The following is a 6756-nucleotide window of genomic DNA, read 5'->3' as shown; positions in this document are numbered from 1 at the left end:
GATGTTGGCTTAAATCCTAATGACACATGGCATGAATCTATTAGTCAAGAGGTTTAATATGTCATGATTAGGCCCAAATCTCTAGGGCCACTTGTCACAAGGGGAGAAAAGTCATGATTAGGGTGCAAATCTTAAGGACAAGGGTCACCATCCTATTAAGTCAAGTGGCGTAAGCATGATAAAGCAAAATCTCCAAATCTAAGTAATGATGATCTTGAGACACTTGGCACCATAGGATTGCGACACATGTAGAAATAATTATGGGGCTCAAATCTCAAGTCCAAGTGGCCAAATCTTGTGGTGACACATGGCAAAGGGGTAGAAGAGTAATGATGAGTTATAATTAAGGGTGACACATGGTGAAATGTGATTTTTTGAGCACTTCTATAAATAGGCTATGGGGGGGAGAATTTGGCCAAGTCCAAAGCGGGATAAGGGAGGTTATTTTGAGAGGCTTTTAAGTGAGGTTCTGTTCTTAAAAGAGAGGGGAGAATCTACAAAAAAAAGGGAGTGAATTTGGTGGAGGAACAAATGAGATAAAAAGGTTCGACGGGAAATCGCACCTCGTTGGAATTTGAGCCAAAATAGTTGGAAATCAATTAGGTAAGTCTATTTTTTGTTATAATCTTGTAGAGCATAGAAGAGGGAATCTATAGGAAAAATGAGGGTCAAATCGAAGTTAAAATGGCCGAGTTATGGCCAAAATATGAAGGAGATCGGAAGCTGTATGAAAATAGGGGCCGCACGTGAGCTTCACTCGCCGAAAGGGGCTATGCGTGGGCCCCTTCCCAAGGTATGTGAGGGTGAATTTAGTCTTATTTTTCCATGAATGTTTTATGTTATACTCCCTTTTTAGTTCCTTACAACCCTGTATAAAAATATTTGGCATTTACTTTACGAAAACTCATGTTTTGGTAGTAAACAGCCTCAGTTTACATGCAAACGATACTTTCTAGTGAACCCGAAGGTGAGTGGTTCTTGTGCATGCTTCTTGCTTCCTCTTGATCACTCTTGGTTTCATTTGTGGATGGTTTGTTGCTAACGTCTTATGTTCCCTTTGTTTTGAGCATATCCTTTCTACTTTATTGCATCGAGTTTAACCATGACAGCTTATGTGCATGGCTTGTGAACATATTCCTTCTGCTTTGTCATACATCTTGTCATTTGGTGACTATGGCTAGTTGGTGGCTTGTCATGTATGAACTACCACAAGGGCCTGTGTAAAGGGGCTGAGGGGTTCATACATGGTAAGTGAGGAGGATATCTCGTGCCTATGTAAGGGGGCTGAGAGGTTACATCTCATGTTTTATTGATTTTGAGAAAATCTTGCCTATTTTGTATGCATCTCGGTATTTGTATTTGTGGCTAGTTGTTGGGACATCATAGGGGATCTCGTGCTCTTGCAGTGAGCCATGATCTTGGGAGATTTCGTTCTTATTTCTACATGTCTCCGGGCAAAGCTTCTTATTGTCTTGCATGCATAGTTTCTTTCCTTGTACCACTCACTTAAATGTAATAATCTAACTCGAGTGTTTCATACCCCTGGGATATTCAACGTCCCAAGTATCTCAGCGTGTCAGGTACCCGAAGTTAAGCAAAAGAAAAGGGCTACGAAGAGGCTAAAGTTTAGTTTAACTTCCTATTACTCATGTACTATAGATCTTCTGTAATCTTTAGGTTTGTTTTGAGAGAGTTGTGTATCGTAGTTGTATAAACAGGGATTACGTAAGGCTTAGATTTACTTATTATGCTGTTAAAGTTGTAAGTTATGATTTCTATGTATTATGATCATGGTAAGAGATATTTGATGATTTTTGGAAGTCATGCATTCCGGTGTACTCATATTAGAGTTTTTATTATTGGTGTAAGTAATTAATTGGTGAGGTTAAACCCTTAGCCAAAATCTTGAGTGCCTCATGAGCTTTTGGAAACTCGAATTTTGTGATGCGTGGGTCATTAACAAATATGCTGTAGGAGTTTGATGAATTTTGAAATTTGGCAGGCCCTAGATAGCAATTGTTTGGGAGAAGCATGATTTGTAAGTGTCCAAGAAGAGGAAACCTTTAGACAAGAATTTAGGGACCGACTGGATTTTTGAGAATATAATGATATACGGATTGTTAGAATTAACAAATATTTTGCGGGTGTTTCGAGGATTTTGGAGGATAATAAACACTTGGGAAACTATTTTATTGTCTAATTGTTCTACAGAAATGTTGGAATTCAGAAGACTATTGTGTCTTACGGGAATGTTGGAATTTAGAAGATTTAGTAGGCAATTAGTTCACGAAATTCCTAGATCTGGGACATAGGTATTTAGGGATTTATTGAGCTAACAATTGTTCGGGCTTACAAAAGTCAAGGAAGTTAAGAAATTTATAAGTTTTGGTTGACTATGAATGCCCTAGATTACTTATTTCTAATATATAATTATTGATCTCATGGCTCAAGTCTGGATATTTCAGATGGTGAATACCAGGCGATCCTAAAGATTTGAACCAGCTACTCCAAACCATCGTGAGAGTGTTACCCAGGAAGAAGAGTCATAATACACCCACGAGGCAAACATCGAAGACCCCTCAAGAAGACCCATCCCAAGGAAGAGGTCTGAGAAATGGAACCCGCATAGACCGAATAGAGCGAGTCATGGAACACATGGTAACTTATATGCAAGGGGTGCAGCTAATGGATCGAGTTACCCCTCGAGCTCCTGATGCTATTGACAGGTTCCAACGGTTGAATCGGCCTATATTTCGAGAAAAAACGGGAGCCGACCCAAGTGAAAGTGAGTATTGGTTGGAGCAGATCGAAAAGATATTTAATTTTATCGGGTGTAGAGAGGAGGAAAAGATTACTTGTGCCACTTTTATGCTTCGGGACGAGGCAGACCATTGGTGGAGAACTATGCAAAGGACTTTGCCGGATCCCGAGGGGCAAGGTATGCCAAATATTTCATGGGCACAATTTAAAGAACTCTTTAACACCAAATATTTTCCCTTATGCAAGAAATTGGAAAAGGACCTAGAGTTTATGAACCTAAAGCAGATTGGGAACATGACTATGGCCCAATATGAGGATAGTGATTAGCGGTCAATTTTGCAAAATTTTGTTATAATTATAACCCTATTTTGATTTTAAATTGATTTAATTAGAATTTGCAACATATATGTAAATATATATATATTATATATCCATAATATAATATATACAAATATAATACACATATATATAACATTATAACATATTATAATTTCTTGGCAGCCATGCGTGAAGCTCAATCCAATGAATCCAACATTCATTCGAATGCTTCACAATACCTATTTAGATGGATGAAGTCCAAGTACTGTCGAAGATCAAACTCATTCGAATGACTTGTCCCTCATCCGGATGTATCCTCTCCAAAGCATTCAACGTTGTTTCGAGCACCATCATCGGAATCCCTTTTTAAAGATTTTGTCAGAGCACGCACAAATGAACGTGGTGGCATGCGACGTAATTTCTTCTTTGACGAGGGCCATTTGAAAAAGATGAATATATATATATATATCATCGACTTCACTAAGAAAGAGTCCCCATCCGCTATTCAACCAAAATGAGGGGAAAGTAGCATTGTTCATCATCTTGTTCTTGCATTTTGCTTCTTTTCTATTTTGTTCTTTAATTCTATTAGTTTCATGTTCTTCATTTTGTTCTATCAATACAGTGTTTTTTATTTCTGTTATCTACATTCTACAATTTCTTTTCATGCGTGTTTACATTCTGCAATTTCCATTAACTATTCATTTACGCTTTAGTAATTTAAATTTATGTATTTACATTCAAGCACTTTAGTTCCTGTCTCTTTAATTTTTAGTTGGAGACGTGTGGCTAAGCTTAAACTTGGGCTAAGGCAAGGACTGTGTCCAGTGCCACTGCTTGCCCAAGAGAGCCAAACTCCTAATGAATTAACAGTAGGTTAATTTTAATTGAGCAGTGTGTAAATTGAATCTATGGGTTTGGATTGAAGCACGATCCTAAATTAGAGTCTCCATGCCATATATGGAGGTTACTTAAATTGGAAATGTTTTCATACCCAAACTCATTTGATTAATCTGAATTATTGGTCTCTATTTATAAATTGCAATCTAATTTATTATAATTACTTAATCTTAACTCTCTCATGCCATGTATGGAGAGTGCTTAATCTAGAATTATCATTATCTTGAGTTGTAATTATTGGCAGAATCTCAAGGTATGTTAAGTGTATTTTGACTTATGATAGTTACTTAATCTAGACTTTCTCATGCCATGTATGGAAAGTGCTTAACTTAAAGCTATTATCATTTTGGAATACAGTTAACTGCATAGCCTCAATTTTAATCTGTCGATGTTAAATATTTTGATATCTCTTTGGTAACTCAATGGGTTGGCACATAAATTGCTTTATCTCGAGATTTCCTTCCATACACAAACATCCATTTTTGTTATCTTGAAAAAAAGCAAATCGTTCAGCTGAATGGGTCTGACAAACCCGTTTAGCACATGAAGATTTTTTCACCGCTTTCATTTCCGTTTTGATCTCTCAGTGAATCGACCTAGACTTACCCAAAAAATTAAATTGTGCTACAGCGCACACTCGTACACTGGCAAGTATAAATGCCTTGTGCCTGCATTCTTGTTTCTTCTTTGTTTATTTTAAATGTGTTTGTTTAAAATAAATGCACAAAGTTCAGCACAGCCAGATAGTTTTACTTGACTAATCAAGTACATGCCAGTTTACAACCTGGACGAGGAAGCCAAGGCACAAGAGTTCCTTAGGGGATTGAAATTGGAGATCCAGTTAGCACTAAGATCTCTAGGGGCACGTACTTATGCAGAGGTGGTGTCACAAGCCCCTGACTGTGGAGAGCAACCTCCATTGAATGAATACCCTGAGGACAGAATTCTAGGAACTCGAGGATATAAAACTTGGGAAAAGACATGATCTTGGGGTTCGAAGAGAAAATTTCAAACACAAAAGGAACTGCCCCAAATGTAAAAAATTTCACCCTGGGAAACCATGTAAAGAAAGAACCCAAGGATGTTACACCTGTGGGATGAGTGACCACGTTGCACGAGACTATCCAAAAGGACCCAGGTGCTTCTGGTGCCAAAGGACTGGCCATTTCTCTAGGGACTACCCGCAAAGGAGGGAAGTCAATCAATCCAAGACGAATCAAGGAGGCCGAGACCCGCAGCGAGGTTGTGTGCTATAGTTGACGGGAAAAGATGCCAAGTAGAAAATTGTGACTTTATGTATAGTTTGTGACTTTAAGGAATGTAATTAAGAATGAAAAGGAAGATGTAACAAGCTTACTCTAGACCTTGTTACGAACTTTTATGAGAAGTCAGTAATGATATTTGGGGTTAGCAAACGCACTTGTAACCCTTGTGAGTTGATGATTGAGGTGTTTAAATCATACTTAGATTAGTTGTGATTGTGGATCGATATATGACTTGTTCTCCTCGAGAGAATTCGAGTACGAGGAAGTGTCGGTACCAAGAGTGTAATTGTTGCATCGTGTGCTAAGTGGGCTTAGGGAATTAGAGGTTCGGAAAGGGGGTGAAGGAATGGTAATTGCATACGTGGATCGGGGTAGTATGGGTGGTATGTTTTTCTTGATGTAGGCATGTGATGTGTTGTGAGCTTGCTTAGGAAATGTGTTTCCCATAATAGCGAGCAATGGGATTTCGGTTCCCATACTTGGCCTTTGGGGAAGGGGAATTTTATTCTAGTTACTCACCTGACCTTCGGTTCAGTATATAGACTGTTGTACACCCCAAAAATTATGAGTAATTGGCTCTGATTTGATTATCCTAAACTCTGCCCTTGTCAACACAGGTGCTAATACTGTAGTGCGTGTGCTTTAGCAGCACTATGTGAAAATTTTGAGGTCTTTATGATTGCTTGAGGTGTTTGTTATTTCAGAGGGATTCGAATGCAGGGTAGCGACGGTGGATAGGCTTTCCAAAAGGTTATGGTTTTGTGATCCAGTACCACCTCGGGAAAGTGAACGTGGTGGTTGACGAGCCTACTCTAATAGCATGTTCTGGGTGAACGTGGTGGCTGATGCGGGAATGAGCCTGTTCTGTTGACCCGAGAGTGGGGACTGGTGGAGGCTTATTAGCCTGTGGCATGGGATGAGATTTCTAATGGAACATCTATTTAGGTCGCTAGCTTAGTGATTCACTCTCACCTGATGAACAGACCGCAAGTTACTTTAGAAGACTCGAAGGTATGGTCATACATTGGAAATTGGAAATGGGTTAAAAACCTTGATTGTGGGTATTGGATGGAATTTATGTGCCTGAGGCCAAGAGTTAAGGAAAATCATATCGAACGAAGCACACTAAACCAAGTATGCTATCCACCCTGATGTGAGTCTAGAGGAATAAAATAATACCTCCTAGTAAAGGTGTTCTAAAAACACCATGATTTTGAGGAAATTGTTCATGAAGAAAGAACTGAGTGAGTAGTGGGGAATGAGGTAGAATTGTGAGGATGAAATTTTCTTCTAAAGGGGGGGTGGATGTAATACCTGAGATTTTTCATAATCAAATATGATGTAATGCTTAAGACAAATGTTCATTTTCTGAGCCAGGTGCAAAGTCGTAATTATTGAAGTTCAAGTAAAGGTACAATTGACCAAAAGTCTTGGGAATTAGTGTAAAAGATATGAACTTCAAAATATCTTTGGATTTCAAACTTCAATCAAATATAGTTTTGGATCGTTTTGA

This window comes from Diospyros lotus, chromosome 2, assembly GCF_014633365.1.
Source record: "Diospyros lotus cultivar Yz01 chromosome 2, ASM1463336v1, whole genome shotgun sequence".
In the NCBI taxonomy this organism is placed as follows: domain Eukaryota; kingdom Viridiplantae; phylum Streptophyta; class Magnoliopsida; order Ericales; family Ebenaceae; genus Diospyros; species Diospyros lotus.
Note: the sequence above shows the minus strand (reverse complement) of the source record.